The sequence below is a fragment of the Engystomops pustulosus genome, chromosome 4 (genome assembly GCF_040894005.1).
Source record: "Engystomops pustulosus chromosome 4, aEngPut4.maternal, whole genome shotgun sequence".
NCBI classification, from domain to species: domain Eukaryota; kingdom Metazoa; phylum Chordata; class Amphibia; order Anura; family Leptodactylidae; genus Engystomops; species Engystomops pustulosus.
In genome coordinates this window covers 172,484,159-172,506,364 of record NC_092414.1, presented here as the reverse complement: position 1 = coordinate 172,506,364, position 22,206 = coordinate 172,484,159, and positions in this window count along the sequence as shown.

The window sequence follows — 22,206 nt, the reverse complement described above, 5'->3', positions numbered from 1 at the left end:
AGTGCACATGTTCCAAAGCACACGTGCAGGACTAGGAATCTCACATCTCTGCTTCCTGCCATCTACTTCCCCGATGTGGTCTGCCGCCACCAGGCTGCATGAAGTCATATCTTTGACCTCTGACCTCCTCCTAGGATAGGAAGCCTGCCTGACAGCGAGTATATACATGTATGCATGAGTGTATAAATATATATGCTGTATGTTTATATATGCTGTGTTTGTGTATCAGCTGTATGTTTGTATATACTGTATGTACGTGGTGTCTATATTCTTTATATATGAGTGTATTTGGTATATGTATGTATAGTAAGCATGTATGTGCTGTGTTTAAACTGTATGTATTTGTATATATGGTTTGTATATACTGTAAGTGTATTTTATAAGTGTACAGGCAGTCCCCGGGTTACATACAAGATAGGGTCTGGAGGTTTGTTCTTAAGTTGAATTTGTATGTAAGTCGAAACTGTATATTTTATAATGGAAGTTCTAGACAATTTTTTTTCTTTTGCCCCAGTGACAATTGGAGTTTCCAAATTTTTGGTGTAATTGGACCAAGAATTATCAATAAAGCTTCATTACAGACATCTTACAGCTGATCATTGCAGTCTGGGACTATAGTAAAGCATCCAGAGAGCTTCAACAGAGGTCACAGTGGGCAGAGGGGTCCGTCTGTAACTATGGGTTGTCTGTAAGTCGGGTGTCCTTAAGTAGGGGACCGCCTGTATATATAGTATATATATATATATATATATATTATATGTGAAAATATTTTTTTCTCCACAGCCGGAACAGGTCTTTCCCTGGGTAGTCTTGGGTCACAACCAGGTGGCTGGGGAGCCCTGCTCTATAGGATGCATTCAATGTTTGGGCCAGTAAATGTAAACTGACAACACAGACGAGATTTGTGGTTTGTAAAAAAAAATAGTGACCTAAGAAAGAAAACATGAAACAATTAAGTTAAATACAGAACTTAAAAATCATTCAGACAATCAATGGATACAATGTATAAGCTAATGCAGAATAGAACTGCTGATAAAACATTACAGATGTCCTATGACACTAGTGTGTCCCGCAGTATAACAGTCTGGGCACTCCATGCTCTCTGGTCCTTGGCTATAGAAGACCGGTTATCATCTAAGCAACATGTCACCAATTTCTTCTTTGTTGGCACTTGATATTTACTTTAGAGATGTTCATTCCTGTTTGAAGAACCCGTCTAATGCCTTTTCTGTGCTCCAACTCCAGTGAGGGAGGGGGGTTATAGAGTTGTGACCCTCTAGTGGAAAATGTATTTTGCCATGGAGATTACAATGAATGTCATCCCCTGATCAAAAAAAGGTTAGACATGTTTGTAATAAATTCCATTGCCGGTGAGAAGTATTGACAGGAATGCTTCAAAAGCCTTGTATATTTAATAGCTGGATAAACCAAAGGGGAATGGCTTTGTAGTAGTGTCACAAAACAGATGTCACGGGTGCTCCCGCGAACCCTGTCTCGGATCGCGGCAGCACCCATGCCGCCTCAGGGTCCGGTCCCCGGCTCCTCTCACCTTCCCCGGCTCCAGCGGCGTCCTCCGCAGCTTCCGCGACTCGGCGCACACGTCTCCGTCTCCTAGGGCGCGCGCGTGCCGGCTCGCTAAGATTTAAAGGGCCAGCGCGCCAATAATTGGCGCTGCTCTGATTTCAATTCCAGCCCCTTCCTATTGTTCTTGCCGGATCTTCGAACTTCCCTGAAGAGAAAGCTCCTGTGATTCCTGCGTTCCTGTGATTCCTGCGTTCCTGTGATTCCTGCGTTCCTGTGATTCCTGCGTTCCTGTGATTCCTGCGTTCCTTTGTTTCCTGCGTTCCTGTGGTCCTGCGTTCCTGTGTGCCAGTCCGTTCCTGTGTTCCTGTGTGCCAGTCCGTTCCAGTGGTCCTGCGTTTCTGTGTGCCAGTACGTTCCTGTGGTCCTCCATACCTCCGTGCCAGCTCCTGAGATTCCTGACGTGAGTCCTGTGTGCCTTCCTGTGCTATTCTCCTGCCGTCACTCCGGGTACAGACTGTCTCCTGTGTTACTACCTTTGCAGCCACCGCGGGCTAGTCGCACCTGTGGAACGACCTGGTGGTTACTCGCCGCAGCAAGTCCATCCTGCTTTGCGGCAGGCTCTGGTGAACACCGGGTTCCACTTAGGCTCCGGTCCCAGGTCGGCTAGTACCACCTCCCGCGGTGGTCCAGAGGGTCCACAGACTCCCAGTCGTGACAACAGGCAGGGTTATAAACAGAAAACTTAAAGGGTTTGTCCATTTTTGGAAAATAATTGATATGGTTTGTGTAAGGAAAATTTATATAACTTTCCAATAAACTTTTCAAGATCTCTGCTTGCTGTCCTTCTACAGTAAGCTTCTCTATTTACTTCCACTGGATAGAAATCTGTCCATGGTCTTGTGATGGACAGGCAGGTGCACAAGTTATCTCTAAAATAATAATAATGGCTCATGCACCTGTGTGACATCACATGGACAGATTTCTATCCACTGGAAGTTAACATAGAATATTCCTACAGAACACCAGCAGAGATCTGGAAAACTGCGAGGAATTGATACAAAAAATATATTTGAAAATTGTGTACCTTTTCCTTACACCAACCACATAAATTATTTGTTGAAAGTGGAAAATCCCTTTTAGTTTGTTAAAGGGGACATGCCCAACCCCGACAAAAAAATATTTTAAACCTTGTTTTTATGTTAAACTTTTATAATGAATTTTATAGGTTTTACATATCACTCATTTTATATAAAAAGTACTCTACCCTGCAAATTTCACTCTCATAATAGAATGACATTTGCTGTTGAGATTTTCTTTGCAGTAGTCACCTTATTCACTTCACATAAGATAAGGATTTTACTCATTGCCAGATCTGTTGTAAATAATTTTAGGCCTGGAGAAGATGCCTGTGCCAGTGTTTAGAAGCAACATGCCAGCATTTATAGGGTAACTCCAGTGAATGGTGCCAGCCTGATTGAGGGATTTAAAAGTGAATGAGCATCCAAACAGGATGCTTTCTCTATCAATTCCTCACAGTTTTTTTAGATCTCTGCTTGCTGTCATTCTTTAGGAAGCTTCTATATTTATGTGTGAATACATACAAAGAAAAAGTCAGCTCACCTGGACACCGGGTTTGAAGATTGACGGCTGCAAGAACACGGATCAAACCTTTGCCAGAGGGAAACATACAGGTAACTTGAAAACACGATCCAGCAGGCTTTGCCTGCAGACCTTCTTTTGTCTTCCATGTATGTTTCCGATATGGGATGTATCCATTTTTAAACATTTTCAAATAGACTATAAAGATTTCAAGTTGCTTCTATATTTACTTCCAGTGGATAGAAATCTGTCCATAGTCATGTCATGTGATGGACAGGCAGGTGCACGAGCTGATAGTATCACACGCCTCTGGTTACTCTCTGTGATACTAATGAGCCATGCACCTGTGTGACATCACATGACCAGGGATAGATTTCTATCCACTGGAAGTAAACATAGAAGCTTCCTATAGAATGACAGCAAGCAGAGATCTAGAAAACCATGAGGAATTGATACAGAAAGTATATTAGATAATTGTATAACCATCTCAATTATTTGCTGAAAGTGGACAACCCCTTTAACAGCTCCGCTCATCCCTTAAAATAATCCAAACTTTCAAGATCAATAGTAAGTGACAAGGAACCCCTTAATATACCTGCAAGGTCCCCTATGACAATATCAGAATAATAATCTGAAACAGTTTACAAAATTCTAACTCCTTTTATCACATTCAGATTTTTCTATAGCACTAGGATACAAGGATCCACATCTCAGCTCCCTGCTGCCATCACTGCACAGAAAGAGTTAAGAGTCATCATGGGCTATTTGGTGATAGAGCTAAAATTTCCATAAAAATGAAAGGGGAAAAATGTGTTTATGAATAATGGAGCATTTCACATCCATCTGCTTTCTCAGACATTTGTTTTAGATCCCATAGCCAATTATATAGCATGCTCGAATGATAACTGGTTCTTTTCCTCAGGCTCATTCTGCTCGGTAATTTCTACATTGATAGTTGCGACCAACCTCTAAGGTTAGTAGCCATATGGTAGTCCAATATGGCATATCATACATCCTATTGTTCCGTACATTGTAATATTCTCATACTTATGCGTTCACATAAGGAGACAGAAATTAGAGAGTGTCAAGGTATTTACGGGGATTGAATGGCGCTGCTGCTTTATGCCATGTGACCAAGGGTCATGTGTCGTTCTAACACCTTCTAAGGGATCATTTTTTAACAGAAGATTACATGCATTTGACACTGTATGCAACACAATATAGGGATTATATAAAACACTGGGGTAAATGGATAGATAGATTAGGGGAGATTTACCAGGGCTTGTATGCCGGAAAACTGGTGTAGAAGAGTTGAAATAACTGCAATTACTAGCGAACCATCAGTATTTCTGATTATTTCCCCATTATGCCATCTCCATGCCAAAGGTGGTGTGGAGGGGCGTAAATGGGGGACATGGCCAGTGGGGGAATGGATACTCGCTGCAGCCAGCAAACCTTTACAAGTAAAGTTTGCCAGCTGTGCATATTTCTGCTCCAGGTAGGACCCGAGGAAGCAACAAAGGCTGCACAGCCCTGCATGCAGATATTCGGAGTTTCATCATGCCCGCACATGAGCTCTGGCATATGATAAATTGTAAAGCTGTATTATTTTGCCCCTGATTTTTATAACATGCAGGTTGCAAAAAGTTTTTTTGGACATGTGCTAGCTGATTTCACCGGCAGCACATGTTCCAATCTTCCTGTGTTTATTACTGTATGTATATATATATATATATATATATATATATACACACAGACAATAATAAATATAATGTAAATATATATAGGGTTTCTATGTCTAAATATATTATGTATATATACTGTATGGGGAAAATTTATAAAAGTTTCTATGCCAGTTTTTTGGCGTAGAAGCTATGACATACTCGCAAATTCTTGAGCAATGCAAGAATGCTATTAAAATTGTGAATATGCCACATGTTGTGGAGGGGGCACAGAGGGGCATGGTGGCCGGTGGAGGTGGTGGGGCACAGGGCTTAGTTTTTCCCACCTGCTTCACCACCCGCCGGATACATCAAGAGACCTAAGCCTCTTGATGTATGCGACGCGACTAGGGGGAGGGGGCATGGCAGGAGCGCCGACGTATGATAAATCTGCCTCTGTATTTATAATGTATATCTGCTATACATAATGTGTTTACATAATGTGTATTTACTGTACGTGTAAATGTATTGATGTGTATATACTTTATGTGTGTGGATATAATGTAGGTAGTATGCGTGTAATATATATATATATATATATATATATATATATATATATATATATATATGTGTGTGTATTAATGTGTGTATAAGTGTAGAGCTTTAAGTGTGTGTAAAAGTATATAAATATATTTTTAGTGTGATATATAAATGTGCGTAATTTTACAAATATATTTATTTTTTTTTTTAAGGGGAAGGGGGGCCCCATTCAGAAATCTGCTATGGGGCCTAGCCTCTTCTAGTTACGCCACTGTATATATAGAGAGAGAGAAAGAGAATATCAGACACTATGATACTAAGACAATTTGGTAAAATTCATTATGAAATCAGTGTTAAACTTTAAGCTAAGAATTATGCTATGTATGCTGTGCTTGTACAATGATTAGTTCAATTTAACATGTCCCAATAATCGGGGCCAAGAACAAGCATTTTTAAGAACTATCACAGCCGACCAACAACTGACCAGCTGCCTTATTGCATATGTAAAAAGAAAAAGATGTACTGCTGGTAATCAGTAGAGCTAAATAGAGGAGGAACTGTTAGTATAGGGATTATTCCTTCGCCACTAAATTTCCATGTATTTTTGTGTAAGTAGGGTAGTGTCCCCCTCATCCTGGCTGGGATTGAAATTTGGAATTATTGTCTATAGTCAGGGAAGGCCTTCAGTATCTGAGTGGTGATCAGCTGTTTCAGCTTGGCATAAACACAGAGACCAAGGAGCTGGAAGCAATTGGCTCTGTGCTGCATGTAGTGGCCAGAAGCAGAAACTACAGGCAAGGCTACCTTTTAATATCACTATTCTGATAATGAAATGGGACACATACTATTCCAATCCATTAAACTAATGCGCTTTTATTTGTGTCTCCTCTCATTGATGCTGCCCTAGCGGAATTCTAATCAGTTTTTTGATCAACGCTTCAAAATGCTTTGTGATGTGTTTATTGTACAATATTGTGCGGGTATTTAGCCGATGAACAGGAAGCCACAGCTATCGTGGCTTATAAATGACAGCGTAAGAACGGAGGACACCTATACAATGAGCAGAGGGAACAAATGTGTATGTTATTTTGAGGTCTTTACCATTAGAAAACTGATAGGAAAATGTATGTTGTTTTGTACAAAAGAGCTGAGAAATCTTCGTTTCTGCATATGAATGGGAATCATCCCGGAGTTCTCCAGTACTAGAGATAGGCGAGATAAGGGGGGACCTATTCTTTCTACACTATGAACATATGCATTTGTTTACTATATATATATACATTTCCGATAGGGATATTGATGACTAATAATAGAATATAATAGCCTATAGTCATGCTATGCAATACTGGAATTGAGCTGATAACGAATAACTGTAGAGACGCAGAAATTGCCGCTGATTTGCATAAAAGGAAAGAAGCAAGAGAGAAGCGGTGTAATAGCATCCTTTGTTGGCCATTGACAAAGACTCATCAGATCAGGCCTGTCTAGGTTTCCGTGGCTCTTCCCGTTCTTTATAAAACGATGACATCATAATCTCCAATGTGTGATGTTCGTCTTACACAAAGGCCTTGTTTGGTAGACAATTTTCTCCTTTTATTTGACAAGACAGTGGTACAGCGGTCTACACCCTCGTTTGTTGGGAGAAGGGATTAGTGCAATAATATCCCATATAAATTCATACTGAGAGGTTGCCTTTCATAACACAACAAATAATTGACAGATGGATATAATAGCCATTCTGCATTTACCCGGCAGCTTAAGACATGTGCATATTCACCAGTCCTTCTCATTAAGTTTATTCTTACTTTATTATCGTACATCATAAATGACAAGTTTCCTTCCCTAAAAAGTGATATGTCTTATAAAGTTGTATTGTCCCATACACAGAACATATGCATTACAGTGAGTATGTATATAGTCGTTTTTCTTCAAAATATATACAGAACACTGATCTATACCTTAGGATCTTCTACCAAAATATTTAAATTGAAAAACTAGATGTGATGAACATTTGTTGCCCTCATATAACAATTCATGTAGGGTGTTTGTTGGCAAATTGGGTTCTTTGGGCTCACCACCTCTTTCGCTATGAATGAGCCAATCCAGCCTCTATCTGATCAATGATCCACAACAATGCTCCAACCTTTAGCTTGCTGACTCACCACCAATGGATAACTCCACCCTAAGGCTTCTTGTGTTCGCCCATTTACTTTGGCTGTGATCTTATCCTTTTCTTCCACTAACTCATGGCCTCATTTAGCTTCTGGGATCCCTCAATGGGATCTGTGGCATCGGCAGTCATAGACATCTGCGGGATGAGCAGTGCCCTCCTGCTGATGTCAATCTGCCCAAAGCAGGGCATGACGTTGCCCTGAAGTTTGACCCACAAAGTGCACACATATGTATGCATGAGGCCGAAAAGCTACACAGGCAAATGAAAAAGTAACAACAAACACCACATAGGGCTCATCCACACAAAATGGGCAGATCTGCTTCAACCTTCAGTTGGCTGATTCTCCACCAATGAACACCCCAGCCTAAAAACTGCAAAAATGGTTGGATGGTCTCCCAGGCACCTCATAGTGACCGTCAACACCAAGCTCATTGGTTTCTTCTTTGTTAGCTTTTCTATGTTTCACAAATCCATTACTGTGTGAAGTGGGTAGAATATAGGTATTAACCAATGCAGTATCAATATCCCTAAGTAATTAGAGCCAAAAAAATTTGATACATTAAAAATAATTGTGAAATATGTGAAATGTTACAATCACTTAATGTACAATTTGACAATGCACAATGTTCAGCACGGTTGACTTCCCATTACTTGGATTACTTGGATACTAGATTAGTAAACCAGGGTGTAAAAGTTAACTGTCTATGCACTTTTTTAAAATCGCATTTAAAAACTCTTTAATTCAGCAGATATGGAAGAAGCCAATCAAATACAGATGGACTTAGCATTTTCTCCTGGTGTTACTTTCCGTTTCCTTACAAAATGATGTTTTATTACAATTCAACTAAAATTGGCTACATTTAATGTTTATGTGTTTGAGATGGTAAATTAAGATTTGGGCAGGGGTGTAACTACAGGCATAGCAGCCATAGTATCTGCCATGGGGCCTGCAGTATCACGGGGCCCCATCATCTAGGAATTGGGTGTGTATATACTGTATATGTGTATGTGTGGTGTGTATTCACTGTATGTGTGTGTATATGCAGTATGTCTGTATATGGTACTGTATGTATGTATTGCTGTATGTTTGTATAAATGTGATGTGTATGTGCTCTATATGTGTGTGCATGAGGGATTCATATATGCAGTCTGTGTACATGCTGCATGGGTGAAATAGTCTACTGTGTGTATGTGTGTATATGCTGTATGTATATGGTATGTATATGCTATATATATGTAAGTAAATAAATGTGTGTGTATATATAAGTGCATAAATATGTGTGATTGTAAACTCACACATGTGAGTTACAAATATATATATATATATATATATATATATATATATATATATATATATAAGATGAGAAATTAGGCAGCACTCCGGTAGTATCGTGCAAAAAAAGTGGTTTTCTTTATTCCATGTCTTTAAGAAAATACAGCAAAAGCAACGTTTCGACTCCCACGGAGTCTTTGTCAAGCTGAATAACAAGAGTGAACCTCATACATTTATATCAAACCAAAGTGATCACATGATGTGAAGGTTCCCACCCACATAATTAGCATATTGCGTCATAAAAATGTTAAAACCAATAAAGGGCTGTGAAAAACAAAACATTTTATGCAAATACAAGCATAAGTAAAGTGCTGGTACATGTGCAATTCATTAACACATCATTGTTTGTTGTAATAGTGTCTTGTGCATATTCAAGTGCAAAGAGTGTAAAGTGCATGTCAAGATCAAGGTTAAAAACAAACTGAGAGATCTCACCGCCGTCTCCACGGGCTGTAAAGAGATTACGATCCTGCGCCTGTATGGAATAAAAGGCTCGCCTATGTGTGTTGTCCTGGCATGCAGCCATGGAACGCAAGCGGTATAACGCTTCTAGTGCGCATGTCCGGGGGACCCATGTTGTCAGGGAGACTGAACACGTCATGTGTAAACAGTCTAGTGTTCCCTGATGAATCCTCGGCAGATGTGCGCATGCCCGGGGAACTCATGTTGTCAAGGAGACTGAACGCAACGTGTGTGAACAGTCTAGTGTTCCCTGATGAGTCCTCGGCGAAAAAACGGAGTGAAGGTGCAACCAGGTTGCTGGCACAGCGTGAGGTAAATGTGACAAATGAAGGGTAAAATATTAACCCCAATTGGGGGAACCCATTAATATTTCTTCCCTAAAGTCTGTATAAGACCTTATCAGGGATCTAGGGCATAACACCCCTTTTGTGCAGATCTGTGTCTATGCAGTTCCCGCTGGCCTATAAAATAGAAAAATGCAGAACTGAGGAAAAAAATGCAGAACGGAGGAAAAAAAGGCGGAGCTGGATGGAAGGCGATCAGGATCAATGGTATGACAGCCTGGATGTGGAAAGGGACAGTGAGAGACGTCTCTCAGTGGCTTTCTGTTTGTTCATGTGATCTGTAATAACAAGAAAAAATGCGTTATGTATACATGAATATTGTATCAATATATATAAAAAGAATTTATTATGTATACATGATTTTTGTATCAATATATGAAATACGCTGGGTGGTCCTTGTTACTGTAGGCCTACAATACATACAGAAAAACAGAAAAAGGTACAAGCAGAGTAACAACGATAGCCCCTAACATTAGATTGTACTCAGTTTGAAATCCACGTTTAACCCATGTGGACGTAAGGTATTTAGCGTGTGAATCCAGCGCAATTCTTTGGTCTTAAGAATTTTCACTCTATCGCCACCCCTGCGCAATGGTGGTACATGGTCAATGAGTTGGAACCGTAGGTCCCTTTCAGTATGTTTGGCTTCAAAGAAATGTTTAGAAACAGGTAAGTCACGCCTGTTATTGCGTATGGTGTAACGGTGTTGGTTAAATCTCGTCTTGAATTCGAGCGTTGTCTCTCCTATATACAGCAGCCCACAAGGGCATGTAAGCATGTATATAACGAAACAACTGTCACAATTAAGGTAGTGTTTAATATGATACTGTACATTGTTGTGAAAAAAAGTTCCGCCTTTGTTCATTTGTTTGCAGTTAATGCAGTTCCTGCATGGGAACGAGCCTTTGTTTAATTGTCCAAAAATGGCTGTTTGTCTGTTGGGGCGCAACGGACCCACATCGGCTCTAACTACTCGATCTCTGATAGATTGAGCTCTTCTATATGAGAAGAGTGGGGGATTTTTGAACTCAGGGGCTGTGGAGGGACCACCGGACAATTTCGACCAATGCCTGCGTATGGTGTTGCAGATAGAGTTGCTGTACTCGCTATAGGTGGACACAAAAGGTACACGGTCACATGCAGATTTCTTATTGGTAGTGGTTAAGGTGATGGGCCTGTCGATGAGGTCCACTTTGCTCAAGTTTTTGTGGATGATACTGAGTGGATAACCACGTTTTGAAAATTTGTGGGACATGTTGTTGAGATTCCTATTTGTCTTGTGTGGATCACTTGTAATGCGCTTTACCCTTAAGAATTGACTATAGGGCAAAGATTTTACCATGGCTCGTGGGTGGTGACTCTCGTACCTGAGCAAGGTGTTTCTGTCAGTGGGCTTTACAAATATGTCAGTTTCCAAAATAGGGTATCTAAGTGTTACCAACACATCAAGAAATTGTATTTCATGCCTGGAGTGAACCAGAGTGAACTTGATGGAATCATCTATGGTATTTAGGTATGTGTGGAACTCGAGGAGTTCACTTTCTGTACCTGTCCAGAGGAGGAAGACGTCGTCTATGTACCTCCACCACCGCAAGCAATGCTTGAAGTAGGTGGAGGCATAGACGGCGTCATCCTCTAGAACTTCCATAACAATGTTGGCATAAGTCGGTGCCATATTGGCACCCATTGCTACCCCCATTAGTTGGAGAAAGAAATCGTCAATGAAAAGAAAGTAGTTGTTCTTTAAGACAAGCTCCAATAAATCGATGATGAACGTCTGTGTGGCTGGTGTGTATTCACTAGCTGCTAATTTGCGTCTGACAGCATTTAGACCCCTTTCATGATCAATCGAAGTATATAACGAAACGACGTCAAAGGATGCCAGAAGTGTATTGTCTGTGATGGATTCGCCTACTGCTGAGATTTTGTTAATGAAGTCTGTGGTATCCTGAATGTATGAGGGGCCAGAGATGGAGAATTCACGCAACACTTTGTCTAGAAAAGTCGCTATGTTGGAGAAGATGGAACCACTGCCCGATACTATAGGTCTCCCGGGAGGGGAGGTGAGACTCTTGTGTATCTTTGGTAAAACGTATAGCACTGGGGTGGTGGGATGTTGTGTACCTTTTGTGTCCACCTATAGCGAGTACAGCAACTCTATCTGCAACACCATACGCAGGCATTGGTCGAAATTGTCCGGTGGTCCCTCCACAGCCCCTGAGTTCAAAAATCCCCCACTCTTCTCATATAGAAGAGCTCAATCTATCAGAGATCGAGTAGTTAGAGCCGATGTGGGTCCGTTGCGCCCCAACAGACAAACAGCCATTTTTGGACAATTAAACAAAGGCTCGTTCCCATGCAGGAACTGCATTAACTGCAAACAAATGAACAAAGGCGGAACTTTTTTTCACAACAATGTACAGTATCATATTAAACACTACCTTAATTGTGACAGTTGTTTCGTTATATACATGCTTACATGCCCTTGTGGGCTGCTGTATATAGGAGAGACAACGCTCGAATTCAAGACGAGATTTAACCAACACCGTTACAACATACGCAATAACAGGCGTGACTTACCTGTTTCTAAACATTTCTTTGAAGCCAAACATACTGAAAGGGACCTACGGTTCCAACTCATTGACCATGTACCACCATTGCGCAGGGGTGGCGATAGAGTGAAAATTCTTAAGACCAAAGAATTGCGCTGGATTCACACGCTAAATACCTTACGTCCACATGGGTTAAACGTGGATTTCAAACTGAGTACAATCTAATGTTAGGGGCTATCGTTGTTACTCTGCTTGTACCTTTTTCTGTTTTTCTGTATGTATTGTAGGCCTACAGTAACAAGGACCACCCAGCGTATTTCATATATTGATACAAAAATCATGTATACATAATAAATTCTTTTTATATATATTGATACAATATTCATGTATACATAACGCATTTTTTCTTGTTATTACAGATCACATGAACAAACAGAAAGCCACTGAGAGACGTCTCTCACTGTCCCTTTCCACATCCAGGCTGTCATACCATTGATCCTGATCGCCTTCCATCCAGCTCCGCCTTTTTTTCCTCCGTTCTGCATTTTTTTCCTCAGTTCTGCATTTTTCTATTTTATAGGCCAGTGGGAACTGCATAGACACAGATCTGCACAAAAGGGGTGTTATGCCCTAGATCCCTGATAAGGTCTTATACAGACTTTAGGGAAGAAATATTAATGGGTTCCCCCAATTGGGGTTAATATTTTACCCTTCATTTGTCACATTTACCTCACGCTGTGCCAGCAACCTGGTTGCACCTTCACTCCGTTTTTTCGCCGAGGACTCATCAGGGAACACTAGACTGTTCACACACGTTGCGTTCAGTCTCCTTGACAACATGAGTTCCCCGGGCATGCGCACATCTGCCGAGGATTCATCAGGGAACACTAGACTGTTTACACATGACGTGTTCAGTCTCCCTGACAACATGGGTCCCCCGGACATGCGCACTAGAAGCGTTATACCGCTTGCGTTCCATGGCTGCATGCCAGGACAACACACATAGGCGAGCCTTTTATTCCATACAGGCGCAGGATCGTAATCTCTTTACAGCCCGTGGAGACGGCGGTGAGATCTCTCAGTTTGTTTTTAACCTTGATCTTGACATGCACTTTACACTCTTTGCACTTGAATATGCACAAGACACTATTACAACAAACAATGATGTGTTAATGAATTGCACATGTACCAGCACTTTACTTATGCTTGTATTTGCATAAAATGTTTTGTTTTTCACAGCCCTTTATTGGTTTTAACATTTTTATGACGCAATATGCTAATTATGTGGGTGGGAACCTTCACATCATGTGATCACTTTGGTTTGATATAAATGTATGAGGTTCACTCTTGTTATTCAGCTTGACAAAGACTCCGTGGGAGTCGAAACGTTGCTTTTGCTGTATTTTCTTAAAGACATGGAATAAAGAAAACCACTTTTTTTGCACGATACTACCGGAGTGCTGCCTAATTTCTCATCTTATATCATCAGAGGATCCCTGGCCCGATCCCAGTGAGCTTGCACCCACCATCATTCAACTACTTGGTGTGCTGTCTTCTCTTTCTTGAAGTATATATATATATATATATATATATATATATATATATATTTATATATATATATATACTTATATATATATATATATATATATATATATATATATATATATATATATTTAAGGGGGAAGGCAATGCCCCGTGGATTGGGGACATTGATGTCAGTAATAACAATCTCTTTATAATACTGTGAGTAATGTAGCAATATGATGTAAATAAATGGGGAGTACTGTAAAAAAAGGATTATTTTAAAGAGACTGTCTATTTCTTGTTACAATGTCACTGCTTCATCACAATATTCTGCTCATTTATCCCTTAAATTGGCGTCAGTTCATGTTCTTATCTATGGAAATCCATCTGTACAGACAGTTTTTTCCAAAGGTTCTCCAGCAGACATCATTCTTTGCACTGAGTCCTGGATAGCCGCCAGTAGCCAATGATAAATCTCCACTTTCACTATGTCTTTGTCATACTTAAACTATTTTATGTCTTAGTAATTGTGTCCTATATTAATGTAAGACATATGCACCTCTGCTCATTGTATATGAATTTCATGTTTTTATATCAGTTTTATAAACATGCTTTGATAAAATAAGCATACATCAAAAATAAACTTCTCACTCAACAGTCACACGTGGGACATAAGCTCATCAATAGTGGATCTTAGGCTTTCTAAACTCCTTTGTGAAAATACTTTTCTATCAGATTTTTTTGTAAAACTGATTTTGCAGGCATGAAAGGTTTGTACAACGTAAAAATTCCTGGAAGAGTTGGGTAATAATAATATAAAAAATTTGCTACTAATCTCCTACTAATCCAGTGCCAATGGTTCATTGATTCCCAGTGGGTCTCTGTTTCCAACTCAACTACAGTTACTTGGCAAAGAGGTCCAAGACCACTACAGCCAATGTCTGACTACATCAATTATATTAATATGTGGGCCAAGGGTGGGCCAAGGGCCTCCACCAAAGAGTTGGGGGTTTATGGATTAGTTTTTTGGAATTTTACTATAAAAAAGGAACATTTAGATCCTCTAGCTCTTTGAGCAGTTATACCTTATTCCCCCACTTACATATGTGCAATGAGTGCAAAACATAAAGCCATCTTCCATACCTGCTTTTCGACAAATGGATAGAGACTCCCTGCTTTATTCCTCCTGAGTCCCATTTCTGAACGCTTGTCTCTGACCACCACAGTGGTTTAGTGTTCAACAAGGTAAAAAGTTTTGTACAAACACAAGGTGCAAACATAAGAATATAATTGAAAATATAGGATGGAAGATAGTAGGACATGACCTCAAATGTAAGAGGGTAGATAGTAGGGCACCACTGAATACATGCTGCATGAGAGTGGATAAAAGATTGACATTAGGTAGATAGAAAGGATAATAGGTATGTAGACAGATAAATAAATCGATAGAGCAATGCAAACAGATTAATATTAAATTATTGAAATTATTCAGCAACTTTTCATAACATATTTTTATATATTATTTTAGGGACTTCATGAACTAATCCTTTTGCATTCCATTTCTTTCTAGCTGTTTGTATATGTGTTGTATGTATATATATATTCTTTTATAACCTTTTTACCTGCACTGTACTTTTTGTATATTACATTTTAAAACTTAATAAGTCTCTGCTTGTAGCATTAGAGAACCTTAGTTTCTGAAGTGATAGTGTTACTAGGATTTATTTTTAGTTATTGCATAACGAATGATGTCTTTTTTAATCTGTAATTTGGGTTTCTAAATTGTTTAGGGACTTATGCAGTCTAATAAGTCTATTAGCCTTATTAATATTAATTATTAAAGGGGTTGGCCACTTTCCCTCATGCTTTTTGTAATGTGTGTGTACGTGTGGGGACAGGATATTAGGTAATTTACCGATATACATGTATTAAAAATTCTGCTCTGCTTTCTTGATATGTGAAGTTAAGCCTCCTGTCTTTTACCTCATATGCGGGACATTCCTGACCATAAAATGTCCACAGATGGAGGGTCATGTTATCTTTAAATGGTTATTGTTCATGGAATGACCTATTGTTCACTCTAAGTCTGCGATTTCTAGAATATTACATCACAAGTCCCCCAAGAAGACTTGAAAGGCAAATGCAAGAGGGGATAGGATAATGCGGAGAATCTCCATGGGTAATCGTTTCAACACTGCAGCTGGAATTGCTCGCCAGTTCAGCACTGAACAGGGTAAGGATATGGAGTTTAGGAACACTTTTTCTAAAAGCCCACTCTGCAGTAACAAAATCTCTCATTATCAGAAAGAATAAAAGGTCTTACCTTTGCTAAGGAGCATGCTATATGGACAGAGGAGAAGTGTGCTCCTTACAAAAGACCCATCAAATGGTTTTCCTAATTTTGGTCCCTGGTGTAGATGCTGTAACATTACATGGATGTTAGAGACACCTTAGTGACACGTTTCTACCTCCAATATAGTGAGAGGATGTGACAACTTCTGTAGAATATTGCAACATATCACTAATTACATTGTGTGACAGAATTTTGAGTTTCAGGATAATTGTGATTGCTGATTTTCATAGAAGAGTTGAATATTCTCTGTGTGAATCCCTGCCATCAGCATGTCACAGCAATTTTCTGTTTCACTCCTGTCAATGTGACATCCACACACTAGCGAAGTTCCTATAACTTTTCATAACTTTAACGGATAACTTTAACCCCTCAAACATGTGGACTAAAGATAAGGATTTAGACTTTTTCCCACATTCATAAAGCCATAAGATTCTTCAGTCAGCGTTGGCATTTGTTTATTTGCTGGATTGTATTTTCAAGTTTCCACTGGATAGGGCCTAACTTGCTGATTGGTGATGGGACCCCCACAGATCACAGGGATGGGAGTCATAATGGGCCCCCTTGTAGCTCCCCGAGATGACCAGCAGATTTATCATTCTGTTTGACACAGAATGCCCTAATTTGCCCCAAAATGTCTTAAATACCTTGCGCCACATTTATCAAGGGTTTACAATATTCCTCAGGGGTACTTAGTCGTCTGTTATACTGTGGATGGAATTCAGCAAGTCCCAGATCCATTAGAGTAATGGATCTCTCCACTTGCCGATCATCCCCATTACCAATTTTTCTATCTATTAATAATGCTTGCTTTTTCTTGGGGAAGGGGGGCATAATGTGTTTTTTTTAAAATTGAAAATCAATATTGGATATAAAATCTGCTCTGCTTTCAGTGAAGAGGGGAGGAAGAAGCTCCCATCCCTTTCCCACCATAGGCAAAGAATGCCTGTGGATTATGGACGCTGCTCAATTTATACAGTGTAAATAACGATACAGGAAGCATAGGAAAATGGAACTTGTTTAACTTTAGTTTTGGATTAGATTTATTCTTTTTATACTTATAAATTACAGAGCATAGGCTATAAGAGCATATATCAGGAGTAGAGAGTAGAGAATCTGATTGAGAACAAGCCCAGAAGGATTCAGGGAGGTTGAAGGCCAGACATAGATTTAGAAAATACTTAAAAAACAATAAAACAATCACAAACAGTTACAAGACATGAATCTCCATGCATTAGTCCATGCAGGTCTGTGTTCAGACTACAAAAATTTATAATTAGACATACTTCCTGTATGTAAATCAATCACTTACAAATTGGAGATACATCTAGACTGTTGATTATAATATATATTGGGGCTCATTTACTAATGATCAGAACGCCGCACTTTCGGCGGCTTTCCCTAATATTTCCGTTTTGTGCCGAATTGCCCTGGGATTTTGGCGCACGCGATCGGATTGTGTCGCATCGGCGCCGGTTTCACGCGACAGAAATCGTGGGGCATGGCCTTTGGACAACCCAACAGATTCGGAAAGACCGCAGAATTAAAAAAATAATTTGTGTCGCAAGATCAGCAGTTACATGCACCGGGACGAGGAAGGTGAACTCCAGCATACCTCGGCGCAGCAGCGACACCTGTTGGATATCGGGCGCACGGACCTTAGTGAATCCCGGCAGACCCGAATCAGCGTCAGACAGCGCACCACAGGATCGCGACTGGACCGGGTAAGTAAATGTGCCCCATTGTTTTAATGTCAGTTTATACGCTAGACCCTTCATGAAATGTCACTGTAAGTATTCTTTATAAACCAACATGCAACGTTTGCTAGTGCAGGCCAGTTTTTTAAATGTATCACAATCCAGGAACCATGAGACAATGAGCCGGATTTTATATGTACCATTTTCAAGTATAAAAGTCCAGACAATGAAGGGGTTCTATCATGTGTCTTGCTACTTAGGAAGGAACTGGATACTAAACAAATACATGAATTCCCTATACTTACCTCTCACCCAAGAGGCAACGGAGCTATGGAAGCGTTATAACTTACTACATGCACACCGCATCATCAGAGACTCTAGGCTGCAACAGTAAAAACAGCAGACAGACAACGGACTGAGGACTGGGCGAGAGTGTTGTATCTCATGGGCACAAAAAACTAACTCAAACTCACACCCAGCTTTCCCTAAGGAAAAGATACTGGAAAGGTGCTGTCAATCGAGGGGAGCCCTGGGTGTGTTTTTTGCGCCCAGAAGTCTGAAATGTCAAAAAAATTTGAAAAATTAGTTCAGTCAGAGTTCTGACGTTTTTTATTACATTATTTTTTATGAATATATTGAAATGTTTAAACTTATAATAAATTCATTTTAGTACAACAGTAAAGATAGTGGCAGAAAACTCAGTTGATGAATCTCCATGAGTATTAGTTGTCAGTAAATAGTAGTCAGTTTTATCTATGATATAGCCAACATGATTGTCTATAAGATGTTGGTTGTCTCAGGTTCAAAGTGGATGGTGAGGACGGTTCAACCATTGTTCCCGTCATTATGTACACTGAGAACTATCCTGGTGTACACACTAAGTGGCCATCACAAATCATGAAGTGAACATAACCCTAAGCAGATTACTATACTTGTAACAACGTCAAACTCCAAACACCGCCCTCTGGACACGTACGTGATTTCCTCCCGCCAATCTGCTTGGTCTGCTGGTTACGTCTGGAATCGCTGGCATTGAAGTGATAAATATGTTGTTTCAAGCTGTATTTTACCCATGAGACGTCCATTTTTAATGAATTTTTCTCACAAAGCCAAGGACCTCATAATCTCAGTGTCAGAAAAAGTGAAAACTGATTTGGTTTAATTCTCCAAGGAGTCGGAGAATTAAAGAAAAACACAAGTGGAAAGGTTTCCCCCTCTGTAAGCCTGAGTTTGTCAGGGGTTTTTTGACAATGTTTGAAATAAGCACATCCGGCCCCGGCGATATAAATAAAGAAGTGCTGGACAGTCATTTGTGTGGATTAGACTTGTTAGCATTTATCAATCGCATGGTTTTAAAAGAACTCCCAAATTCCAGCTCGAAGCATCTCTTTGTAGTGAAGGATTGATTGTAGGAGTAAAAAGAAATCTGATGAATTTAAAGCTATAGATGAGAGGAAGTAAAGCTGGCCCGATCTACACTCAGATACTATTAGTGCTCCCTATAAATCATCCTGTGTTTATAGCAAGGATATAGTTGAATTACCATCTGGACTTTTTAACCTTAAAAATGTATTTCAGAAACCATCTAGAACAGACACTTTAAACTCTCCCTTTCATCTGGATTTTTTTTGGTACCAGGTCAATAAACATGAGGATGTTATTTAGAAGGGTTAAAAAAATAACAAGCTTCTTTATGAATGTAACATACATCATTTTTATAGGTTTAACATAGTACATATCTTCCAGGGCCTCCATCCAGGCAGACACATTCCCATACCCTGACAGAATGTAAGAAATTTCACTTTCTATCAACTCATGTTGGTCCTTGTTATCCAAATATTAAACAGGATCGGATTGTACAATGGGATCAAAAAGATTTTTCCTTCTCTCCCGCGTAACTGCAGATCATAAAGGCTGGAACATTTAATGAAAGTGATTTATATTCATTTAGATTCATATTTTTTTTCTTAAAAATATTTAAGGTGCATATTAAAAATGTTAATATTTTTGTTAATATTTATAGGTGTCAGTTTTAAATTAAGAAAGGCCGTAAATTTTGTAGCATACTATGTGCTGTCTTACTTTCTCACCTTTTGAGGCCTGGGCTGCCGGCTCATGCACAGGGCCATGGAATCCACAGCAGTGGGCACAGCCCATTGAAAGAAATGGGGACATGAGTTAGCTGGTGAAAAAACGGCTAGCACTAAACCCTAAAACACATTTGTGTTGTTTTGAGTGTGAAGCCAAAGTGTGAGAATGAAGTGTGCATTGGGATCCGTGTTTTCCTTTATTTTCTTTACTGTTATAGGATTCATGCACATTAGTGTCTTGATTTCCATTAGTCAGGTTAGCATCTTACAACCGAGCCTATTCTCGATCTCGAAAAACTACAGTTATCTTACATTTTTCACAGATGAATTGAAAAAGTCGAGTAGCTGTTGCTGTTTTTTTTGCAGATTTTTTATAAACAATTGTCTATGAGGGATGCATGCCGAACGGTTCAGAAAAAGAGATGCTTTACCTTTTAATGGGATGGATGCATAGTCCGCTAAAATAATGTCCATGGGCAAATATCTATTCAAACGTATTGCATTTAATGCAGCAATGTTCCAGTTGTTAAAGAAATGGACAAAAATCGGTCATTTTTCACTGCCATGTTCATGAGCTCTCACCGCAGAGGTAGTATTGAGACTACTTTATTTAGATACAGACCCAGAAAATAGCGCCACGGCAAAGTGTCTTCAACTGATGTAGCATCTCTTTGTTTGGAAGGACTTTATTTTGTTTATTTTTTAATGCACATAATAAATACTTATAAATGTAACATTTTGAAATAATTAATACTAATAATTCCTTTATTTATATAGCGCACACAGAGTGTGGGAGGAAATCAGAGGACCCTAAAGAAACCCACGCAAACACATTTATCATTCTGGGTCTTTTGCGGGTATATAGTGACTATTATAGGTTACACACAGGTCAGATTAAATTTTTAGAAGAAAGCTTGACACACAGAATATCGGCTAAGCAATATTCTGTGCGCTGTACAAAGTAGATTGTAGACTGATGCATTGTAGTCCGATACCAGAGAGATTTGTACGGCTGCTGCTGCACTTAGCTCACAGAGCAAGAACTACACATTACACTCTGTCCCCTAAGATCCTGTTCTGGAAGCTTTCATGGATCTGTAATGTAACCTGTAATAGCTTGTAATTAACCTATCCTCCTCCTTCACATGCCTCTGATTCTGTACAAATATCATGGCATGAAGCGTCAAGCCCTGTACTGCGGAAATATTGCTTCTTGATGAGTATACAGCACTTCATGGCAGACATATACAGTGCCCCCCCACCCCTGTGCCATTGACCTCAACACTGGGTCTGGACTCTGGAGCTAAAAGATGGATTCAAGCTGGAACATCTTTGGTGTGAAAAATACTATAGATAGATATTCCCTATAGCATATAATTCATTATGTATATATAAAAAGGGACAAAAATAACACAAAAAAATTGTTAATTGTTTATCAGTTACAATAAGGCGCATCCCGTGCTTTTCCCTTTTTTCTTACATCCATGGAATAAAGGCATCTTTGGTTATGACTATGAAGACCACAGTTGTAAATTACCTTTATTAACATTAGAATAAGTACAATACGTTATACCAGAGATATTTCCAGCGTTAACCTTGTCTCCTAAATTTTGTCAGTAAGAGCAGAAAGATATTTTTTTGGCCCATTGCACAAATTATCACAAAAAGCATCACTTTATCACAGAGCCTCTGGCTTCAATAAGTGTCTCCAGATCACACAATCTTTCAAGTCAAGTTGAAGGTTTTTTCTTTTTTTTTTTTTTTCGGCCAGACTTTTATTGAAGATAACCTAAGGGTTAGTGCTTGGACTCATGCCACAAAGCATTCTCTCCAGTTATTTGTAAATGTGCCCCTTCCTTCACGGAAGTCTCTGCATTTCCTGGATTTACCTTAAACTCTAAAGTTCCAAGTTTTGTGTTTCATATAATTCAGTGCCTTCCGCTTGTGCGCGCGTGTGTCAGATTATCTGCTAAAGGTTATAACCCACTTCCTGTCGCTGCGGACACAGGAAGAGGAAATGAACAAGCACACAAGTAGTGATTGGATTTCAAAGGTCAGTGATCCCAGGAGGTAGCATAAAGATTTTTCAAGAACCTGTGTGCAGTATTCACAACACAAGGAAAAGAATCACAATTTTTCTTGTCGTGTCGGAAATCACTTTTCATAACAGCTGACAAAGTAGCCTGGATAACAATAGGCAGACGGCGATGTTTAGTTTATGTATTATCAGCGGAAACAATGTGAAGCTATCAGGGGCAGAACTGGACACACCTTGGCTGATGAAAGGCCATTCAGAATGCCATCTCAGTTAAATCATTCTGTCCAGAGGTTGAATGCATTAATGTGAAGCTCTGGCC